This window comes from Halichoerus grypus, chromosome 2 (assembly GCF_964656455.1).
Source record: "Halichoerus grypus chromosome 2, mHalGry1.hap1.1, whole genome shotgun sequence".
Taxonomy (NCBI): Eukaryota; Metazoa; Chordata; class Mammalia; order Carnivora; family Phocidae; genus Halichoerus; species Halichoerus grypus.
The window spans coordinates 29,276,120-29,300,370 of NC_135713.1; the positions used below are offsets into that span (position 1 = coordinate 29,276,120).

Here is a 24,251-nt window from a genome sequence, read left to right on the forward strand (position 1 = left end):
AGTAATTTAAATAATATTTTGTTTTAACATTCCATGATGTTCCATTTGAGTAGGTTTCAGATTTTATTTTACAGTTTTAGGTCATTATTAGAATAAATAAATTTTTGAATTGGAAGGAATCACAGAATTCTATGTAAATAATTATGCAAAATAATGAATATGAAAGTCTTTGGCTAATTCTGAGAATTACCAATAAGCTTTAGAAAGGGTTTTGTTCTATGTAGAGATGGTATAACAAGACTTTTTGATAAGTGGAATGATTCTATATTACCAATGTTAAAATGAAAATCTACACTGATGTTATAATACTATTTGGTTATCTTTATTTTAATAAAAGATTCTGATAAATGATTAATTTAGTAATTTGTTAGAATTTATTAAGTACCTCTACTAGATGGCAGGCACTATTGTAGGCACTGGGAATACTGCAGATTATAAAAAAGTCCTGCCATTTGGAGTTTATATTCTAGTTCTTTTTAAAAATTATAAAAATAATATTCTTTCAAATAAAATTGCCCATCAGACATTTATATTTTGAAAGGGACCCTAGGAGACATAGTTGTCTTTTTAGGCAGATGGGTTAAAATCATTTGTCTTGGAATAAGGTAAAAAATAATGATAGGGAAAAAAGAATCCATGTTGATAATGCTGGAAATATCTTTGGCATTTTCTGTTTGTCAGATCTTTTTATTTCTGTTTTCATTTCCATTGTAAACCCCATAAAGCTTCATAACCGCACAGAGATTTTAAAAATCCTTTGAATTGTAAACTGAGTTTTAACCAAGCAATAAATTTTTTAGTAACTGGCTTTCATCGTCTCTGGGTGCTGTTGGATTAAACATAAAAACTCTAAGTCATGAAGTTTCCTTGTGTAGCTTTAATAGTGGCGTGTTTCGTATAGTGCATATATGTGCGCCTTTTTCTTAGAACCCATATATTCTTATAAAGTTGAGTATAGTTTTTAAAGATTGGCTTTGCATATTTCCTAAAATAATGACTATCTTCTATTTCCATTTTTGTAAAAAATAAAGCTATTTAAATGTCAATTTACCCCTCCCCCCAAAAAAATCTTTTAAGCTCTTTTGCCTAATTATAGTCTTTGGTTCTATTTTGTTAGAGTTTAATAGTACATGAAGTTATAGCTTACTATACCACATCCTGTTTGTTATATTTATTCATATTTTTACATTTGCATGTAAATATAGTCAGCTAAAGACAAATCAGATTGAGAAGAAAAAGCTTGCAGGAAATACAGCTTGATTTAAGAACAGAATTTTACAAAATTTCTTAATTACTACTTCAGCAATAATAAATTATCTGCAGGGATACGCTAAAGCTGAGATAAAAAAGCCTAATAGCAGTAGTTTTTCCATGCAGGAGCCAGAGAATTACATGGTAAGTAGTAATTAACACATGTGTGTGTTTTGTGACAATTAAGTAAAACTATCATAAGTGCCCTACTTAAGCATAGAATTCTCATTAGAGAATTTAGCAAATTAAATGAAATATTTCTTTTTTAGAAGTAAGGTGTCTATTAGTGATAAATTCCTGTGTTCTTAAGACCTGCCTCTACTCTAGAATTATGTTGGCCAGTATGGTAGCCACTAGCCACATTTGACTGTTAAAATTTACGATGAAAATTTCAGTTCCTTAGTCACATGGCACTTTTCAAGTACCAAATAGCCACATGTGTCTAGTTCTGTGCTCCTTACTGAACAGCACAGATAAAGAACATTCCCGTCATTGCAGTGAGTTCTGTTGGAAAGTGCTGCTCAAGAGGAGTGTTTGTTTGCCCAACGTCCCTTTCAGTCATGTGATGATGGCCTGTCAATTTGAGAGAAGAGCTTTTCAGAGGAGCTTCTACAGGTCTGCATTGCCTCCTTGGTCCCTCAGCCCCCATTCACCAGCATATAGCTGAGCAGTGGCAAGAAAGCTAGTGTGTGGTTGGAGTAGGTGAGGGAGGTGCAAAATGGTGGGAGGTGACATTGGAGAGGTAACAGCGTGCACCCTGACTCGGGTTCGATGTATGCAGAAGTCCTCTCGGCCTGCAACATGCTTCTCCTACATGTTCATATGGCTTTCCCCCCTCACATCTTTTAGTCCTTTGCTCACATTTTCTCTTCTCAGCAAGGTCTCCCTGACTTCACCCTACATTTAAAATTGCAGCCTTCTCCCCACCAGTGGCATTCTCTATCCTTCTTATTTTCTTCCGTCATGCTGATCAGCATCTGACATACTCTACTATATATTTTACATACTGATTTATTGGCTATTTACCTCCAGTAGGATATTGGCTCCACAGGGAAAGGATTATTGTCTGTTTTGTTCCCTGCTCTATTCACAGAGCAAAGAACAATACCTGTTGTACTGCAGATCTTCAATAATGATTTGTTGAATGAATGAATGAATGTATTCTGGAAAGGTAACAAAATAAGGTTGTCAGTTTATTTCTGGGAAGACATTTAAAAATAGCAACATAAAAAAACCCTTCTATTTATATGAAACCACAATGAAATAGAGATAGAGAAGGGATAGGGGAGAAATAGACTGAGGTAATTTTTGGTATATCCTTTTTTTTTTTAGATTTTATTTATTTATTTGACAGAGAGAGACACAGCGAGAGAGGGAACACAAGCAGGGGGAGTGGGAGAGGGAGAAGCAGGCTCCCCACCGAGCAGGGAGCCCGACACGGGGCTCGATCCCAGGACCTGGGATCATGACCTGAGCCGAAGGCAGACGCTTAATGACTGAGCCACCCAGGCACCCCCATTTTTGGTATATCCTTAATGATATATAAATATACAATCTGTATTAACATAGGTAGATTTTTAAAAACTATTTTCATGGCTCTCAAGTCTAATTTCTGACTTTTAAATATTCCAATGTTATATGGTCTCATGAATATCTTTTTTTTTTTTTTTTTTAAGATTTTATTTATTTATTTGACAGAGAGAGACAGCGAGAGAGGAAACGCAAGCAGGGGGAGTGGGAGAGGGAGAAGCAGGCTTTCTGCTGAGCAGGGAGCCCGATGCGGGGCTCGATCCCAGGACACTGGGATCATGACCTGAGCCAAAGACAGATGCTTAACAACTGAGCCACCTAGGTGCCCCTGAATATCTAATGACTTCTGTTTGTATAAAAACACATAGCAAATTCTTTGGACATATTTTTTTTTTTTTCAAAGCAGTGTTGCTGTTCTTTAATATCTATTAAGAATCTACAATATGCTAGACCCTTTACTAAAAGAACATGCTGTATTTACTTGTATTGCAATCACTATTTATAAACTAAGATTTTGGCAGGAATCTGTCTCATATTTATCTATTTATTTTTGCCTTCCATAGACACAGGTGATGGGAAGGAATAATATTTGAAGTTGTTTTATTTGGCAGTAGCGTACTGTCAGCAGCAGCTTGACCTGCTCTCCACCTGACTGCCTCTTACTTCTCCTTTTGCCTGCATTCCCTGCCCAGATTCTGGGGCTGTGCCTTTTAGGAAAATGACCACATACTACAACCCCCTATCAGGAAAACTTCAAGCCTAAGAGATATTGCAGAGACATTTCTCCAGCTCAGTGGCTGATCAGTGCCCATACTATCAGCCATCCTAGAGAATGGTTGGTATGGATCAGAGAAGGGTTCAGGCAAGAACTAGTAATGACGTTGGGAGATAAGTTTCTGGGCAAATGAAGCCCGCAGTGTGTAAGAGAACAGGTGTAAAGGAGAGAGACTATGGGAAATAAAGTCACCAGTAGTAGCTTAGATCCAGTGCACTACAGATCTTTAAATGTCTCCAGTCACTGTCAGATAACCCATGTTAAGCTTAGGTTGATTTATGTCCTTTTTCACCTTTCCCTTTATTTGTGTGTATAAACATATATTAAAAGGTTTTGTTTTTATATATAGAGAGAATTTGCAGTTTGCTTTTTTTACTTGTAAGTGAATAGGTAGAGCTCTAATTTCTTTATTTAAATGGGATCATAATTTTACAGACATGAAAGATACACTTTTCAAAAAATTTATTTTTATTGAAACTTCTTTGCTCTCATTATTCTCTCTCTACCCCATAATGCTTTGTAAATTACCTGGTATGTATTCTTCTGTACTTTTCTCCATATCTCTGTATCTCTAGCTAGCTAGCTAGCTAGGAACATTTCACCTGATATTTTGGAACACCTACCACCTCACTAAGAATGAGACAAAAGAATTTTAAACCCATTAAGTAGTTTGTAAAAAAGAGAATAATCTGTAAGATAATTTATAATCAGATGCTACCTTGTATAGTGCCCAGAATATGGAACAGTTAGGGAAGGCTTAGAGGGTCAAGGTAGGTACTCAGAGTTAAGACCTCTGAGAGGTATGGAATTTAGATAACCAATGGGATCAGTTGGGATTACAGAGTAATAATGCTGTTATTTTACTAACCAACCTAACAAGGGCTATTCTGTGTCAAAGTAGTCACATTGAAAGGCTCTTTTGAGATTGTTATTGCTCAAAATGGTTTGAATCTTTTCTTTTAAAATCACCATCAAGCTAATTTCAGATAATGGCAGTGCCACAAGGAAAATAAAGCAGAATAGAAAGAATGTTTTGTGGGAGGGGTGGCACTTGAGTCCCTGGGTACCTTTAAGTTGCTTAAAGTCTCACAGAAATCATTCCTCACTATTGGTCACTATCTGCTGTGCCTGTATTTTATGGAGTATTTTTGAGATTTAAAGATCTGCTTTTCGTGGTATTTTCTATTAAATTTCCATAATACAGCTTTGATCCTTCTTCTTTCACACGTCATGTAAACCAAGTTCAGGCCAAATTCTCATACTATTGGTTAGCTACATTCTGTAGTAATTTTTTTATGGATAGTTTTTTTTTCTCCCCCTGATTTTTGGACATTCTTATGAAGCTCTCATAGCCACTAAGGAAAAAAACACTATTTACTCTCATGGAGTATCAGAATTATCTCTAAGTACATATACTAACAGAGAGTATTAGTGAGAAGGATGAATTTTATGAAGGAGGGTTCTTAATATTTACCTCATCTTTCTCATTTATACAATTAGAACATTCCAGACTTCCCTTAAATAGAGTGTTAACCTGTTGATATTGCAGATTTTGGAGATTTTAAAAAGAATAATACTTTGAAATATTTTTAGCATATAGTATTTTGTCCTTATTTCCAATCTTGTTTTGTGGCAAATTTGTCATTTGTTGTGCAGTTTTAATGTCCCATAACTTTGCTTTGGAAAACATTTCATTACACAGTTATTTATCATTTATTATCATCTACAAATGTGAATAAGTCAAATTTCATTAAAAAATTTCCCTTTGAAACTATTTCAGCCCAAAACAGTTGCTTTTAGTCTTGTGTTTTAATTTTTGTGACATACCGCTTTAGCTATCAACCTTGGGAATAATGCATGGAGAGCTTTTTGAGATTTGATTTCCCTGTACTCTTTGAGTGTCCTTTATCTTTCTCATAGTGATGTCATTAAAAGGCTTTCATGAGTTAAACATGACTTCCAGTGGCCAACACTGTGCTTGCAAGGAAGTCCGGGTTCATGCCCTCCTCCAGGTGTCTTCTCCCTTCTTTACATGAAGGTCGGTCATTTAACAGTGATTCAAAGCATTTAGCCAATATGAGTTCAAGTTAAAACGGCAAGATATTGACTATATGGGGGAGCAAAGTACATTATAGAGGGGAAAATGGTATTATTAAACAATTTATAAAGCAAATTGTTTAGAAAAAATTTTCTGGTATCTTCCTTTGAGAAAACATGCTGTTTCTCTGAAAAAAATATATAAAGAGCATTGTTAAAAATTCAAATATAGATTTTTTCTCTTCATTAGGCCTAATATTGGGAGTCTAAAAAATATGGACAGCTAAATACCGATTGCATACTTCTATGGCACAGTTTGTAAATGACACCTGAGACATAAATCACGTTATACATTACTCAGGGCTTTCTGTCTATCAGTCCTGGGTTTCTTGAGCATTCTATATGTCGTTTTCCTTATTCAGGAAATGAGGGCATGATCCCCATCTTGTCAGATTATTTTGAGGAATATGTTAGGTAATATATTAAAAGTACCCAGAATGGGACTTGCGCATAACAGGTTCTCAATAGCTATTGGTCTTCTTCCTCCTTTTTCTCTTTAGCCCCTAGTCAGCTTACAGTTTTTGTAGAATGGTAAAGTTAGATCTCAGGATGCTATTGAACTCAGATTGTGAAAGTGTCATATGTTTCACAGATTTCTTGGTGACTAAAGGTGTGGCTTAGAAAGATGAGAATGTAGATCCCTGTTATAGCCATCATTCAATGTGTGAAAATACAGTCACCATCAATTAATGAGAATGATATGTACCCACTGGTTAGTGTGCCTGAGTAGATGTATGAACTAAAATTACCTTTTTAAATAAACACTCAGGAGAAAACATGTGACATACAGATTGTTCTGTAGTGTTTTAAACACGCATATTTTTCGAAGTTTACTTTTCACAGAGGTATGTCATTGACTCACAACACAAATAATCATCAGAACTGTGCAAAATTACTTGCAGGCCTTGAAGTTAAGTTCTAATTTGTCAATTATTTTAATGAAAGCTTTAAAGTTTTACTTATAATGCTTTTAGAAAATGTCGTATACTGTTGGAAACAACATTTTTTAAATGAGAAAATACTGGCTTTTGAAAAAGTTAGGTTACAAGATTTTCTTTCTTTTTTTTAAAAGATTTTATTTATTTGACAGAGAGAAAGCCAGAGAGGGAACACAAGCAGGGGGAGTGGGAGAGGGAGAAGCAGGCTTCCCGCGGAGCAGGGAGCCTGATGTGGGGCTTGATCCCAGGACCCTGGGATCATGACCTGAGCTGAAGGCAGACGCTTAACGACTGAGCCACCCAGGCGCCCCAGAAGATTTTCCTTTAAATATAAGTGATTATTGTCCTTGTTTTTTGAAGTCAGTAATAATAGAGCAATTGCATTTTAAGACTTGCAGTTAAACAGGAAAAATTAAACACATTCAGCTCTGCTTCCTCCTGACCCCACTAAAATGACAGAAAAAGCATTTTTAAAAGCATGGATGAAGAGCATTAGAGGGGAGATGACAGCAGAAAAGAGAACTCATGACACTTTTGGAAGCTGGAAACCAGATGCATGAATGGTAACTGACTTAGCCAACGAGAGAAAGTAGAAACCTCAGCAGCGGCGGGAGCAGCCAGTAAACGACAAATGGACTTATCCTGCCGTTCCCTTCTCTGTCGTGTGCAACCATATCACCGTTCTTCCCTCTTCTTCCCTCACCCCGACAGAACACTAAAGTATTACTTCTGGGTGTTAGAGACTATATTCCAGGTAAAGCTGAGATAAGGGGAACATCTTCATGTAGAGCTGTGTCCCCCCTCACCACCATTGTTACTATAATAGTAATTACTGAGTGCTTCCTGTGGGGTAGGTGGTATTTTAAACACTTTACATGATTTCATTTAATCCTTATCACATTCCTGTGATGCAAGTACTGTTACTGTCATCACTTTGCAAATGAGGAAATAAGACACAAAGAGGTTGAGTTGCCTACCAGAGATTACAGTTAGTAAGTGGCAGAATTGAGATTTCATCCCAGGCAGTTGGTTCAAGAGCCTATACCAGGGGTCAGCAAACTATGGCCCATGTGCCAAATATAGCCCAACATCTGGTTTCCTATGGCCTGCAAGCTGAGAAGGGTTTTTACATTTTCAAATGGTTGTATTGTTGTCTCATGGCTACTGTAACAAATGACCGCAAACTTAGTGACTTAAAACAGCACAAATTTATTATCTTACACTTTAGTGGGTTAGAGGTCTTCCTCGACCAAAATTAAGGTAGTTAAGGGCTGTATTCCTTTCTGGAGGCTTCAGGGGAACATCTGTCTTCTTGCCTTTTCCAGCTAGTAAGAGTCACCCACGTTCCTTGGCTCATGGCCCCTTTCCTCCATCTTCCAGGCCAGCAACAGTGAGTGGAGCCATTTCACATCACAACATGGTGACCTTCTCTTCTGTTTCCCTCTTTCACTTTTAAAGACCCTTGTGATTACATTGGATTGACTCAGTAATCTGGGATCACCTCCCTATTTTAAGATAAGTTTAGCAATATCAATTCAGTCTGAAACCTTAATTCCCCTTTTGCATGTAAAATAACATATTCACAAATTTAAGGAATTAGGATGTCAAAATCTTTGGGGGGCATTGTTCTGCCTGCTTCAATGACACAACATTTAAAAAATGAAAATATGACATATTTCATGACATGAAAATTATGTGAATTCAGGTTTCATCGTCGTAAAGGTTTATCAGAGCAGCCTTGCTCATTCATTTTCATATTGTCTGTGGTTGTTTTTGCCTTACAGCAGCAGAGTTGTAACAGACTATAAGGCCCCAAAGCCTAAAATAGTTACTGTCTAGCCCTTTACAAGATTTTCACCCCTGACATAGAGTTTCTAATCAGCTTTTTAGTGCTTTACTCTTATATATTAATGGACAGACAAGGGTTATCAGACATTTGAGGAAATCCTCTAATATGAAATACAGAGATTAAAGGAAACAGAGTAACTCAGAAGGGAGAGAGAGACAATGTAGAAAACAAGAAAATTTTAAGAAAAAAATCCTATAATATTCCAGAGAAAAAAGAGAAAATATGACAGCCAAGAAACTAAAGCAGAATACTACATAAATTTTTTGAACATTTAGAGTTCAAGCAAGAGCTCTTGGAAAGTAAATAGATGATACTAGGGGGGACATCCATAGGAATGTTGAAAGATAGAGTCAAAGAAATCTCCTAGAAAGCAGAATAAAATATTGAGAATGATAGGCTTTTAAAAGGGTCAATTTTGATTTGAAAATTCTAGAAAAAGGAAATGTAGAGGAGGGAGGATGGAATTAGATAAGAAATAGTTACTCCTGCTCCCCGCCCCCCCCTCAAAAAAAGGTCAGAACTGAAAAAACAGAATTTTCCAGATAGGAAGGGCTCATCAAATACTCAGTACAGTGAATGAAAAAGAGTCCTATTAAGCTCTGCATCATGAACTTTCAGGGTTATAGAGAAGATCCTGAGAAATCTGAGAGAGAGAGAAAAATAGGAAACATGTAACTGAAGGATAATGGGCCATATAATTAAGGATGTTGGTAAGATAGTTGCTCAGTGTGGGCTCTTGGGTCAATAGGGGCAAAAGCAAGGAGCAAGAGGGGCTAATAGATAGAAGGGAGGCGGAGAGATCACATCATTGATTCCACAGTTATTGAGCATGTTCTCTGGTCCAAGTACTATTCTAGGTGCTCAGCATATATCACAGTGAACAAAAACAGTGACCCGACCCCAGTTTGCTTTCAAACGCCCTGGAGAAGCTGGAAAATTGATATTTTGGGGATACATCATAAGATATTGTGTAATCTTTTTGAGTGTTTTGAAGAATAAAATATAAGACTTCCAAGCACCAAATTCAGCTTTTTCTCCTTTCTCCTCTTTTTTTCAGTCTTTCTTCTCCTTATTGACAGTATCCACTCTTTGAAACAACCTCTTCTCCTGCTAATTTCCCTTTTCTATAACCAGTGTCAGTCTTACAAATTCTGTGTTTTAGTGGCCCTCACATCTGCCCCCTCAGTTTCACCTCCTTTGCCTTCATTCTCCTTGAGACTTGCATCATCTCCAGCCTGGGTTTCTGGGTATCCTCACCCTTCTCTGTCCTCCACTCTGATATACCCAGTTCCAGTTTAAATCCTATTAAATGCAACACACGCTGCTTCAGTGCTTACCACATACTGAATATAGTTCACATTTCCTCTGACTGACACCTACAGCCTTTCAGTTTATCTTTAAGCAGCCTTTGAATATCTCCCACGACTTTCTCCATAAATAGAAAAACTTTTTTTTTAAAAATCAGACTTAATTATACTTTGTTCCCTCCTGATCATCCTGTCCTGCCTTGCTACCTTTCTCAAAACTGACCACTCTGCCCTGTGTGCTTCTCCTGCAAGCCCCCAACTGCTGGTGGCGATTTCATTCCTTGAAAGCCAAATCAGGTGCTATTCCCTGTGTGCTGCTCTTGAACAGTGGACCAGAAGATGATTTATCCAGGAGTGTAAACCCTGTCAAATGTTTTTTAAGAAATAATCTTCCATTTTAAAATCTCATCATTTTAATAAGTGAAGAATGCTTTGCCTCAGTTTGGCCTATGGTGATGGTGAATTTTCCCCAGAAATGTCCAGTTAGTGACCTAACATTAGCTCAAGTAGTTGGATAGGGAAGGGGTGATTCAAATAGTGAGATGGTATAGGAATTTAGTGTCAGCCTATCTCTTCAACCTCACCTGCCATTCTTCTTCTTCTTCTTTTTTTGTAAGATTGATTGATTGATTGATTTTATTTATTTGAGAGAGAGAGAGAGTCTGTGTGTGTGTGCCTGTGCAAACATGGGGAGGGGCAGAGGGAGAGGGAGAAAAGCAGACTCCCTGCTGAGTGGGGAGCCTGACATGAGGCTCGATCTCAGTACCCTGAGATCATGACCTGAACCGAAATCAAGTGTCATCAGAAGCTCAACCGACTGAACCATCCAGGTGCCCTATCTCACCCGCCATTCTTCTTTATGCTCATTAAACTCCAGACTAGCTGGCCTCTTTCCATTCCTCAAATACTACTAGGCCTTGTCTGCCTTGGAGACTTTGTACTTGTTACCCTTGGTGCTTGTAGGCCTTTGTCATAGTTTATTGCCTTGGCTGTGGCAGCTCACTTCTCATTCTGACCTCTGGCAAAATGTCATCTCAAAGAACCACAAAGCAGTGTAATAGTAGAGAATATGGGGAAAGAAGGCTAGTTCTAGAGCAAGGCTAGATTTCTGGCTAGAATAGTGCCCTTGTTTTCCCTGAACCTTTCTTTATCTCTGTTCCATTGCCTAAAATATGTTATTGTCTTTATAACATTTACCACTGTGTAATTATTTTGTTTTATTTTTCATTTGTCTGCTCATTCCTCCTAACCTAAGCTTCATAAGCTCAGGTACTTTTTGTCTTATTTGCTATTTTTCCATCCCTAAAAAGAGCATGACATATAGTATGTGCTCCCTGTAAATATTTGTCGAGTCAATGAATGGATGCTATCAGATAGATCATCATAGGTTTTATCTTAAGGTGGTTTTGTTTTCAGTTACCATTATTCTTGTTTTTAAATTTTTGATTACTGTTAATTAAGCTTTTTTATTACAAATAAATGTGTTGTTATAGGTTATTTGTTTTAGCCTTTAGTATGGAGTGATGCTTATTTGTGTCAGAAGTATTTTCAGTCATTTTTTTCTAATAAATAGATTTTTAAAGTATATGATATAAATAATAGCTAATAATTACTGAACACTTTGTGCCAACCACTGTTCCAAGTACTTTATATATATGTTAATTCATGTGACCCTCAGAACCATACTATGAGGTACTACCATTAGCCACATATTTTAAATGAGAAAACTGAAACCCAGCAGAGGAAGGTTTAGCAGCTCGCTCGAGGCTAGTAAAATCATGCAGCCGTGCAGTCTGCACTAGAACCTGCACTCTTAATCACTGTGCTGCCGGACTGTAGGGTTCATGAATGAGTGATCCTTCCTGGTGGAAATATTTTAAAACTAGATTTTGGTGATGGTTGCACAACTCTGCAAATTTACTAAAAATCATTGAATCATACACTGAAAATGGGTAAATTTTATGGTATTAAGTTATATTTTGATAAAGCTGTTTAAAAAGTGACTTATTAAAATGCATTATAATCTTTTCAAAACTGCACCTGCAGTAGAACTTTAAACCCTGAATTCCCTTGCCATGGAATAAAGGAAGAGATGAAGCAGGTAATCTTCTGCCCTGTCTAAATTGGCTAAGGACAGGGACACCTGGGTGGCTCAGTTAGTTAAGTGTTTGCCTTCGGCTCAGTTCATGATTCCAGGGTCCTGAGATCGAGCCCTGCATCAGGCTACCTGCTCAGTGGAGAACCTGCTTCTCCCTCTGCTGCTCCCCTCTGCTTGTACTCTTTCTCTCTTTCTGTCAAATAAATAAAATCTTAAAAAAAAAAAATTGGCTAAGGACAAAAAAGTTTACAAGTCACTGTTATATGCTCTTTGGAGACAAGGGTTTTTTTCTTTCTTCTTTAACTTTGGATCCACTGGTATGGAAAACATATGTGGTAGGGATTTAATAAGTAGTTGCTGAATTAAATTTCAAGGGTTTAATTTACCTATACCCTCAATATTTAAATTTTATTCCAAAGTCCTTGCTTTCATATTCTAATTTTGCACAGTATCCTGAAAAAGGCAAAACTTATGCACTGTCTTGATGCAGTATTAACATACAGAAAGAAAATATAACTGATGAAAATAATGTGTGAAAAATTCTTAGGTTTAGATGATCATATACTGATCAAAGTTGCCCAGGGAAGCCAGAAGAAAAATTAAAATTGAATTAAGATAAGTATTTTTCTTATAAAGATTATAAATATTCTTAAAACATTTTACCTTATAAGTAAAACTAGAAGAATTAGAATATTCTCCTAAATGTGGTAGGAGTAGAAACTTTATGAATACTTGTGGATGTGTATTGATCATTAGGACAGAAAAAAATAGAAATTGGGCAGCAGAAACCTCCAGTTTAAAATATGTGAATAAGAGGGGTGTCCGGGTGTCTCTGTTGGTTAAATGTCTGACTTGGGCTCAGGTCATAATCTTGGGGTCCTGGGATGGAGATCTCGGGCTCCCTGCTTGGCAGGGAGTCTGCTTGTCCCTCTGCCTCCACCTTCCCCACCCCCACTCATGCGCTCCTGAGTGCTCTCTCTCTTTCAAATAAATAAATAAAATCTTTAAAAGAATATGTGAATAAGAGCTCCTGTTAAGGAATGGAGTCAAATGTATAAATATTGTAAGTAAGCAGTTAGTATAATCATACGTTTTCATTATACTGAATAAATAGACCACAGGGGCTATACAGATTCAAGAGAATGATATAGTTTTTGTCACTATTTGGTGACTTGAATTTAGTCAAAATATTAAAGTGAAAGTAACTATGAAATATCTGTAAAGAAGTAAGACATTTTTATCTGCATGGCCTGTAATCATGATTAGAGACAGTTCTTTTGTAACTCTGTTTTCAGTTTCATTAGACATGTATCCAACACATAGCTCATGATTTCCTCTAAAAACCTGGTGCCAATCTTTGCTCTATGTAATGGTTCCCAAGGAAAGTTAATTTGGGCTGTTTTTTTTCTGATTATAAAAGTAATCTATAGTTATTTGTAAAAATACCCAAAATAGAAAAGCATATGAAAAACATAAGTTACCTATAACTACTCCACCCAGAGATTAGCATTTCTGGATTCTTTTCTGTACTCACATGTAAGGTGTGTGAGCCCTGCATATGTGTTTGTTTCAGTGAATTGGGTTTTTTAGTAGCCCTAATAATTTAGCACCCCTCTTCCCAACATGAGTTCTAAATAAAGTAAGAAATAAGACTAATCACCAAAGCGTGATAGATGAAGGCCCAGAATCCCCCTCTGCTACAGACGGTGGAGGAAGATAGCAGCCAGAAGTGCCTGCTAGCTATCTCCCAGAATTGGACAGAATTGCCCACCCAAGTCCCAGCCAGCAATGAACCTGGCTAGGCTTGCCGCAGGAAGACTTTGGGCATGGAAAAGTGGAGGAGAATTACTCCTTAAGGTCAGCTTGCCCCCGAGAAGGAAAAGGAAATCACTAAGCCAAGCACTGTCAGTTAGTTTTTACCACAATCACAGGTCAGATTAATGTACTGCCTTCCTTCCTAGGGGGGCAGTGAATGAGGAGTGGGAGGAGGTTGGGGTGCGAGGCTTCGTCAAGGAGTCTGAATACTCCTCTAGGGTAACGGGAAGCCGTTAGGCGGATTCTAGAAGAATGATGCAATCCAAGTTGTATTCTTAAAAGAATCACTCTGGCCACTTTTTTTTTTTTAATTGAAGTATAGTTAACATACAGGGTTATATTAGTTTAGGTGTACAACATAATGATTCAACAGTTCTATACATTACTAAACACTCACCATGATAAGTGTAGTTACCATCTGTTGCCAAACAATGTTATTGACTGTATTCCCTATGCTGTACTTTTCATCTCTTGACAGTTGTTTATTTTATAACTGGAAGTTTGTACCTCTTAATCTCCTCCATCCATTTCACTCATTCTCCCCCCCCCTCCCCGCCCCCTGCCCCGCACCTCCCCTCTGGCAATCCCTCATGCCATTTTGCATGGAGAATAACTGTAAGGGGAGAAAGGTAGAAGTAAGGTGACTGGGGGCTAGCTGTTGCAGATGTTCAGGTAATTTCCTGGGCCAGGGTGGTAGTGGTAGAGGTAATGTTTGGATTTTGAAGATTTTTTTTTGAAGCTAGATTGACAGATGGGTAAAATTTAATGTAAAGGTAATTTTTTCACAGTATTTTGAATTATGCCTTTTTAAAGAGTTGTGTAATATGTGAAAAAGAAAACACAGGCCTAAAATAGTATCACTTAGGTTAAGGCCCCAAGTCAGTAAACCAACACTTAATACCTAACCCATCTCTAGTTTTAACCCCCCCAGGTATGTAACCTTAAACTTGTCAACAAGAGAATTTTCTGGCCAGCACTAGGAAGATTACTGATAGACTCTTCCTATTACCCTTAGGAGGGCAACCTTGCCTGAAATAGTGGATTCTTTGCTAATAATTTCCTTTCTTCTACTCCCTCTCTATCTTTAAAAACCCTTTCTTTTTTTCTATAGCCCTCTGGAGCTCCCTTCTACTTGCTGGAAGGGATGCTGCCCATTTCATGCATTGATTAATAAAGCCAATTAGATCTTTAAAGTTTGCTTGGTTGAATTTTTGTTATTTAACAACTGGTATAATAATAGAGAATCTAATTTGAGAAATGATTCCATAGAACACATTTGATCATCCATGTTAATGCAAATGGTGGATATTTATCCTTTCTGATGGCTGAGTAATATTCCATTGTATATATGTACCACATCTTTATCCGTTCGTCTGTTGAAGGGCATCTTAGTTCCTTCCACAGTTTGGCTATTGTGAACATTGCTGCTATGAACATTGGGGTGCATGTGCCCCTTCTTTTCACTACATCTGTATCTTTGGGATCATTCCTTTTCATGCTTTCTGATTTTTTAATGGTAAGTAGGCTGTTTGGGGTTGAGAATTTGGATTACATGAAAATCTGTTTTGGTTTTGTGTTATTTTAGCTAATTTTGAATAGTTTGTTTTACTTTTATGATTATCTTGTATCAGTTGGCAGTGTGGAGTAAGTGCTCCCTAATTCTTTCTTTCTTTCTTTCTTTCTTTTTTTAATTTTAATTTATTTTTAAATTTTATTTAAATTTTATTTTTTTTAAAGATGTTTTTTATTCATTCGAGAGAGAGAGAGCACAAGCAGGGGGAGAGGTAGAAGCAGACTCCCCGCTGAGCAGGGAGCCCGACGCAGGGCTTGATCCCAGGACCTGGAGATCATGACCTGAGCCGAAGGCAGACGCTTAACCAACTGAGCCACCCAGGCGCCCCTCTTTTTTTTTTTTTTTTTTTAGAGAGAGAGAACGAGCATGAGTGGGGGTGGGGGGAGCAGAAGAAGAGGAAGGGAGAGAATACAAAGCAGGCCCCATGCCCAGTGTGGAGCCCTACACGGGGCTCAATCTCAGGACCCTGAGATCATGAACTGAGCTGAAATCAAGAGTCAAATACTTGACTGAGCACTCTCCAATAATCCCTAAATCTTAAAAAAAAAAAAAAGTTTTTGCATCTTCTTTAGCATGAGTAGAGTCCTTTGCAGTTGTCTAGATAGGGTTGTTATGTCATTTAAAATGGTGGATCTCTACAGGATGACTGTACTCTCTAGAAAGCCTATATAAGGGATTCCTCTCTCTAGGAGAGATATTTCCTGAGCTGTGTTTCTCAGCTTCAGGACAGCTGTGATTTACTTTGTAAGCTGAAGAGGCCAAACATTACTGTTTTAATCATTATAAACAACATAGTAAATGTTAAATGTTCGCTCAATAGAGCCACTAGTAGGGCTTTTATATACAGAAAGTAATGTCTGAGCCAAAAATGTGAAAGGGTTCTCTGGGCTGTGTGCATTCTCTTTTAACCTACTCTTTGATTCATTGCAACTGGAGAAGGGATGCTACTAGTGATGATTTGAGCTCTAAAACTCTTGGTGTTACAGTGAACCTCCCTGTTCTGTGTTTGTTTGTTTTTTAATTTCCTTCCTCTAATTATACAAGCCATAATAATTTACCGCATTTCATAAAACTCAGAAACTTATTTTTACATATGATACCCAAATTATAGAGCATTTCAAGATTCTGGTAAACCTCAACACTTCGGAATATTTAAAATATTTACCAGTTTTGTTCCTTATCAGAGTTTTTGTGTCTTTCAGCTCTCTTCTACAAAGTAATGTAAGGATCCAATCTTAATTCAGAAGTATTTTTAAAGTTATTGCCCCAATTTATTTGTAGTTAATTATATAAAGAATTATTCTCACAGCTGTCTGATAAGAAATTTTACTTTTTGCTGTAAAAGTTTTACTTTGGGTGAATAACGCTGATACTCATGGGATAGGTGGTGAAGTTACCAATTGCTGTGTATATCCTATAATAACCCTGTTTTATTCTGAAAAACAGTTCTTATGCTCTCTCAGTCTGATCATATAACACAGAGAGAAAGGACTGACTTGTTTTGTAAAACTATTTTTTTTTTTACTCACAGTAAATTATATTTTCACTGTGACTGACTATACACGTGTCTTTGCACAGACTGACACACACCCACACATACATACACACACCGTGCAGTTGAAATAGAAGTTTACCAAACCAGTTCCTGATCTTGCAATGTACAATGCACTCCCAATTTTTTCATTTCATTTGATTTCATTTTACTGATTATAATCTATTAACTTGATTTTATGAACCACTAATGAGTTAGAATTCAGAGTTTACAAAATACTTCTGAAGCATGTCCCAAATATAATTTGATCTTTACAGTGACCTTCTGGATATCGATCCTTTCAAAACATAGTTAAAACCTGCATTTAAAAAACAGAAGCTCTATGGAACTCCTAGGTGGCTCAGTCGGTTAAGCGTCTGCCTTCAGCTCAGGTCATGATCCCAGGGTCCTGGGATCGAGTCCGCACTGGGCTCCTTGCTCAGCGGGGAGCCTACTTCTCCTTCTGCCTGCCACTCCCCCTGCTTGTGCTCTTTCTCTCTGACAAATAAATAAATAAAATCTTAAAACACACACACACACATACACACGCACACACAGAAGCTCTGACTGATGATGAAGAAGAAATGGTTTGGGGCATTGAGTGACCAGAGGGCATCATGAACACAGCAGTCCCTTTGAATGGTCAGAGAGAGGAAGGGGAGCTGCAGAGATTTAGAACAGGAGGCAGATGGATGCAGTAGATGCTTTCCCTGCCTTGGGATGTTTGCCTAAACCCTTCAAGATATCTGGTGTATGCCACCAGAAATCACTAGTGGTTAGACTGTACTAGGTTGCTGGTATCTTGAAAAGCTACCAAAATTAGTTTGTCCAGGGCTCTACCTTTGAGATGCCTGTAGTTTACCCCCAGAAATCCCATCCATACTAATCTAGTCCAGTTTCACCAGTTAAGTGTGTTTCTCAAACTTCATTTGTTTACATACTACTCTCATAACATTTCCCATCTCTCTACACCATCTTGTTATTTAATTTTAAAACATTGATTTACTTTAAAATTATAAGTACTTTCTAAATTGAGATAAAATGCATATAACATATAGTTAACCATTTTATTTTATTTTTCATTTTAAAATATGTAATTTAGTGGTATTTAGTGTGTTCTCAGTGTTGTGCAACCACCAGCTCTCTCTAGTTTCAAAACTTTTTCATCATGCCATAAAAACACCCAGTACCCATGAAGTAATCACTCCCCATTCTCCCTTCCTAAAGGGAACATTGTAACACCACCATAAGCAAAAAGCCAATGTTGCTATTAATAGAACATAGCAATTATTAAAATTGCATTAAAAGTAAAACAATCATAAATACTCCCCAGATACTATTGTCAGCCAAGGCTCTGTGTCTGAATTTTTTTCTGTATTGAAGAGATAATTAGCAAGTGTTATGGAGGTAAAAAGACAAATTAGTGCTAAATCAAGACTTTCTGCTTGGAATTGTAGGAGAATTTTAAAAACAGTTTTCTCATTATGAGATTCACTACCATTTAATGCTATTCCCTTGTACCATCTAAAATTTGTCTTGATATAGCTGAATTCATCCAACCCCCACCCCAGTCTTCTCATTCACTTCATTTTTAAAAGGGATTTTCTGTATTATTCCCAGAGTTTTCTATAACTGAAATTCAGAATGTGTTCTACCAAGTATGGTGATTGCAGTCTTCATCATTATCCTTGATCATATCAAATTAGGTATTTACCACATAGTGAATTAGATGCTTTGGGAGTTTTAAAGAAAAGACACAGATTCTACTCTAGAATGATATAAATCTTGTTGTGAAAATCTATGCACAGTTAATACTTAGAAAATAAAACTGGTAATAGTAGACAAGTAGTTGATTGTGTTCTAAAAGTTCACTGGTTAAATTGGAACTTGTATATTTTTTTGTAGAAACAGTGTTAATGTTAGCTATTATTGTGAATATTTTAGATTAGCCCAAAGGAGCTTATCTTTTTGTGCTCTTCTTTATGTTCCCCATAGGTAGGTCTGGTAGGACAAAAAGAGTACTTTGCCTCCCAAGCTTCAATTTATTCATCTCAATAATGAACTTCATCTTCGTCTGGTTATACGGATCAAGTGCAATAACCTTTGTGAAAGTACAAAGCACCAGTACTACCTGGTCCTTAGGTGAAGGTCAATAAGTGTGCCTTCTTTTATTTAGTCACTCATATTCATAGTCTCGTTAATATGTTATAGAACTACATCAAGACTATATGCCCAGGGGCGCCTGGGTGGCTCAGTCAGGTAAGCACCTGCTTTCAGCTCAGGTCATGATCCCAGGGTCCTGGGATCTAGCCCCATGTGGGGCTCTCTGCTCAGTGGAAAGCCTGCTTCTCCTTCTCCCTCTGCAGTTCCTCCTGCTTATGCTCTTTCATTCTCTCAAATGAATAAGTAAATAAAATCTTAAAAAAAAAAAAAAGACTATTTGCCCACAGAAGTCAGTTAGCTTTGTTCTGATATGACCTATAGAACTTTACCAGAGAATTCATCTCCTTCTCACTGCTACCTACCTCAACATTAGTAACTGTGGTGGTGGTAGTGATAGTAATAATAGTATTAATTATTAGAATAGGAGCTAACATTGTCCACCTACTGTGTACCAGGAGTTTTTCTAAATGCTTTCAATCTGTTTGCTTGTTATACAGCTTATGAGGTTAATATTGATATCTCCATTTTAAGGATGAGTTAACTGAGACTCAGTAGTGTATCTAAGGTCATACAGTAAAGACTAGGTAGATCTGGGATTTGACTCCAGGCAGTCTGGCTCCAGAGTCTATACTTCTAACCACAATCTCTTGAGTCTCTGAGAGTGGAAACCCATTCATCTACCCAATTGAAGGGGCATCTATTCTCTATATGTTGCTCAAAAGCCAGGAAATGCATATTATCTAGGGTAAAATTGTCTGATTGATGATCTGGTTCCAATAAGAAAACATCCAACTTCTAGGGGAGGGGGGTGGGAGGATGGGTTAGCCTGGTGATGGGTATTGAGGAGGGCACGTTCTGCATGGAGCACTGGGTGTTATGCACAAACAATGAATCATGGAACACTATATCTAAAACTAATGATGTAATGTATGGGGATTAACATAACAATAAAAAATTAAAAAAAATAAATAAATAAAATGTGGCAGAGCTAGGAAAAAAAAAAAAGAAAACATCCAACTTCTGTCTGTCTGCCTAGAAAGGATCTGCAGGGCGGGGTAAGTGGGGAGTGGATCCAGGAGAGAAGAAAGAAGTAGGGGGGATAGTGCAGAGGGAATTTCTGGGTCCTTCTATCACAATTAACGAGGATGAAAATGGAATAAGGCTGGAAGAGGAAAAGAGCTCAGTTTAGACTCAGGTAATTAGGCAAGGAGTGACTACCAGAGTCTTTCCTCATAGCTGTATTTCCAAATGCTATCACCTAAATTGACTGCATTAGAAGTACTTCTAAATTTTATATCCTTTTCCCTTGGTAAAAATGTGTGGTGTCCACATTCATTAAAGGAAATAATTCACTCTGTACTATATTTATGCTTTCTGTATTTTATTACTGAGATAGTGAAGCAAGATTATAGAAATAGCATAAAATTAAAACATTTTACTAAGTTTAAATGGCCATAACTTAAATGGAATTCTTTGTCATTGACTAGATCTAGTAACCAGATGACATTTTGCTATTTTATTTTTAAACCTAGGAAGATTTGCCTATAAACCATTCAGTAGCAGAGCAGACTTTCCAAGTGCTATGAGTTAAAACATATGGAGATACTAAAGATACTTGCATGGGGCTTGAATGTTTTCCCACACATAAAATGTGTATCTCAAGGAGGGAAAGATATTTTAGACATTTCACTGAAACACTAGTTAGAAGTTATAGCAAAATACATGATAGTTATTATTTTTTATATTGAAAAATTAAGAGTACTTTTAATAAATATGATAAGCCAAAAAGTAAAAAAAGAAATTCTATACTGTAACCCTAAATCCACATTCTTAGGAAGTGACCCTCCTGTATAAATCTGAAACTGATAGAGTTGTGTGTGTGTGAATGTGTTTGAGTTTGATGCTGATTGCTTGTTTGTATGGGGCTTTCCCATTTACAAAGATAGACTTGGACCAAGTGCTTCTGTTTTATCTTACAGGGGAGTATTTTTCAGTATCTTAAAAACCAATACATATTCTGTGTTTGGCACTTAGCTAAGAAGACTTTGTTAAGCTTTACTTTCTGTACTCTGTTACAGAAACAGTGGGTAAATCGAATATGCTTTTTCAAACGAATCTCTATCCTTACCCCACACAGTGATTTTCCATGCCCCTCCTGGTGGCATTGGGGTGGGGTGAGGTCGAGTGGAAGGCCTGTTTTTTTCCCTTTCAGTAAATGGCTGTGTGCATGAGAGATGCATGATCAGACTTGTTTTTGAAGAATCACTTTGTTGTCTGTGTGGTAGATAAATTGGAGGAAATTAAACCAGGAGGCAAGGGGGTCAGTTAAGAGGTGCTAGGTGAGTCCAGGCCCCCTGAAAGGTGAGAATGGAGATCAATCCAAAGAAGTGGATTAGAGAGATATTTAGAATATAGGACACACATACAATTTGGTAAATGTTTGTGTAAGAGGAATGCAGGATGAGTGACTGACCAGGTTGAGTAACTGGGATGCATGCCACCATCAAGGCAGGGATATTTGCCTGAGGAAGTAGAGGAAGAAGAAAATGCTATAATTCAACTTGGGATGTGTTTATTCACAAAATCCTCAATTCCATATCCAACTCAGTGGAATAAATGAATTAGTTAATTTATTAATTCTTGGGGCTTATATCCATGCCCATTACTCTTTTTCCCTGATTTTGACTGAAAAGTGCCCTAACTTTTTGGCCTAGGGCTGGACTTCTATTTCCAAAACCTCACTGAGATCGGATTCTTTCCTCCATGATCTCCCAGCCTTAATTTCCTTGTTTCTGCTATTTGAATTTCCATGCCTTGACCCAGTGCCTTCTCTACCTATATACCACTTTGCTTAGGATCTCTGTCCCGTGTTTAATTATGATCCTGACCAACTCCCTCCCTGTCTTACTCAGTTTTGGATCAAAAATCCCTTCTGGATGCATATACTTGAGAAAGATGGCACCATGAGCCTTGTAAGAGATGCACTTTCTTAGTACATCCACCTTTCCAGTGCCTGTTGTGTTTTCGCTAAAAATGTTTAATTTTAGTCTAATAATGAGAAAACATCAGACAGATCCAAACTGCGGGATAGTCTGTAAAATAATTGGTCAGTACTCTTCACAAGAATCAAAATAACCTATCCTAGATTGGAGGAGACTAAGGGGACATGACAGCTAAATGCAATGTGGGGTCCTGGGTTCAGGCTGGACCAGAAAAAAGACATAGTGGGAAAACTGGTGAAATTGGAATAAGGTCTATAGATGAGTTAATAGTATTCTGTCAGTGTTAATTTCTTGCTTTTTAAATAATTGTACCATGGTTATTTTAGATGTTAACATTAGGGGAGCCTGGGTAATGGGTATGTGGGAACTCTTTGTAATATTTTTGTAATTTTTTGTAAATTAGAATTATTTTAAAATAATGAGTTTAGGGTGCCTGGATGGCTCAGTCGGTTAAGCGTCTGCCTTCAGCTCAGGTCATGATCCCAAAGCCCCAGGATTGAGTCCCGTATAGGGCTCCCCCCGAGGAGGGGAGTCTGCTTCTCCCTCTGACCATCCCCCATCTCATGCTCTCACTTACTCTCTCAAATAAATAAAATCTTTTTAAAAATTTAAAAACTAATGAGTTTAAAACTTGCATTTTTAAAAATTTTTTTAAAGATTATTTATTCATTTGAGAGAGAGAGAGAGCAAGTGAGAGCATGAGCAGGGGCAAGAGTCAGGGGGGAGAGGAAGGAGCAGACTCCCCCCTGAGCAGGGTGCCTGATGTGGGGCTCAATCCCAGGACCTTGAGATCATGACCTGAGCCTAAGGCAGATGCTTAACCCACTGAGCTACCCAGATGCCCCTAAAACTTGCATTTTAATCTTAAAAATGATTTTGAAACAGCCTTGGTGTCAACATGGCAAGGTCAAGTCAGCTCATCCAACTCTTTTTCTCTCCATATACTAAGTCTCAAAGTGCCAAGGTTAGTAGTAGATTTTGAAAATTTTGAAAGAGGTAATTATAGGGCAGCAGAAAGATCTATTTAATAAATGGAGAGCCATATTTCCGTAGTGTAGTGGTTATCACGTTTGCCTCACAATAAATGGAGGGGTGAATTTTTGTTATTTGACATCTGTGAGGATTAGTAAGGCTTAACTCAAGAATATGTTCAAGAAGTATATGTGCATATAAATGATTTACCTTTTGAGGGTGGCCTTCTGGAGGACAGTCATGTCCCCTGATGCCATTAAATGAGTTTTAGTGGGAAGTAGAGCACAGCTCTCACACCAAAAGCCAAAAATGCCAAATGCTGGCTTTCTCAGCCTTGTTTGTGTTTCTAGAATGCAGGTATTCAGCCGAGGCTTGTGCAATCAAATTCACCTACTCTGGGCTTTGAATCAGGAGCTAGTGAGAGGGGAGAATTCATCTTGGTGTGGATTAGGAGCAGAGGCAGTCATTGTCAGGGGTAGCAGTGACCCTAGTGGTCCACATCTGACATTCTCAAGTGGCTCTGGTGCCTTCTAGACTGGCCCTGGCTTCTGAATCTGGCTGGCTTCCTGACTGTGCCAAACCTGCCTTGTTCCCACACGTTTTCTGAGCCTGGTTCTGCAGTCTCCCCAGCAACTGTAGGATGCATTTTCTGTTATTTCAGTAAATTCATTTTCTTGTACAGTTGAGAACTCTAACTGTAATGTACAGATCCACTCAAGTTTAGATGTTAGCTGAAATATCAGAGGTAAGATAGAACCCTTTAGCAGATGATTTTAGTGGATTTAGTATTTTTCCCTGTGATTAATAGAGAGCTATCTGGAACTTTAAGCTGCCTCTATCTTTCTTATCCTGTCTATTAGGACACTAAAATGAGTTTATGTTGCAAGAGTTATTTTGAGGCATGTATATTTCAGATTTAATGTGCTCTTATGTGTTATATTAATCTATTAAGTTGAGTTTGAGAGTCATTACAGTGTAAAGGTTAACAGTGTAGTTTCTGGAGAGTTGCCTGGATTCAAATCCAGGCTCTGCCATTTATTATCTGAACAGTTTCTCCACTTACAAAATGGGGATAATAACAACACTTCCCCTCAGCTTATTAGGAGGACTAAATGAGTGTGTGTGTGTGTGTATTATATTAGCTATTGTTAGCTGCTGTTGTTATTTTGATTCTCTTATCAGCTCAGAAGTTTATTTTTGTTTCATTTTCTGGTTAATTTTAGTATGTCAAGTCCTTAGCAGCCCTTTTTGTGTCTGAAGTATGTTTCTTCTTTGTTAACCTCTATAATAGGTGTCTTATAGGAGAAAGTTCACACTGATGCTAAGATTTGAGATCAGATTTTGTGAATT

At 37.5% G+C, this 24,251-nt stretch overlaps 1 protein-coding gene across 2 annotated transcripts in view; it reads left to right on the plus strand.

Annotated features, from left to right (window-relative positions):
- Nucleotides 1-24,251, plus strand: part of WDR70 (WD repeat domain 70) — a 305,434-nt gene that overhangs the window by 187,339 nt on the left and 93,844 nt on the right. The gene's annotated exons all lie outside the window — the stretch shown is intronic.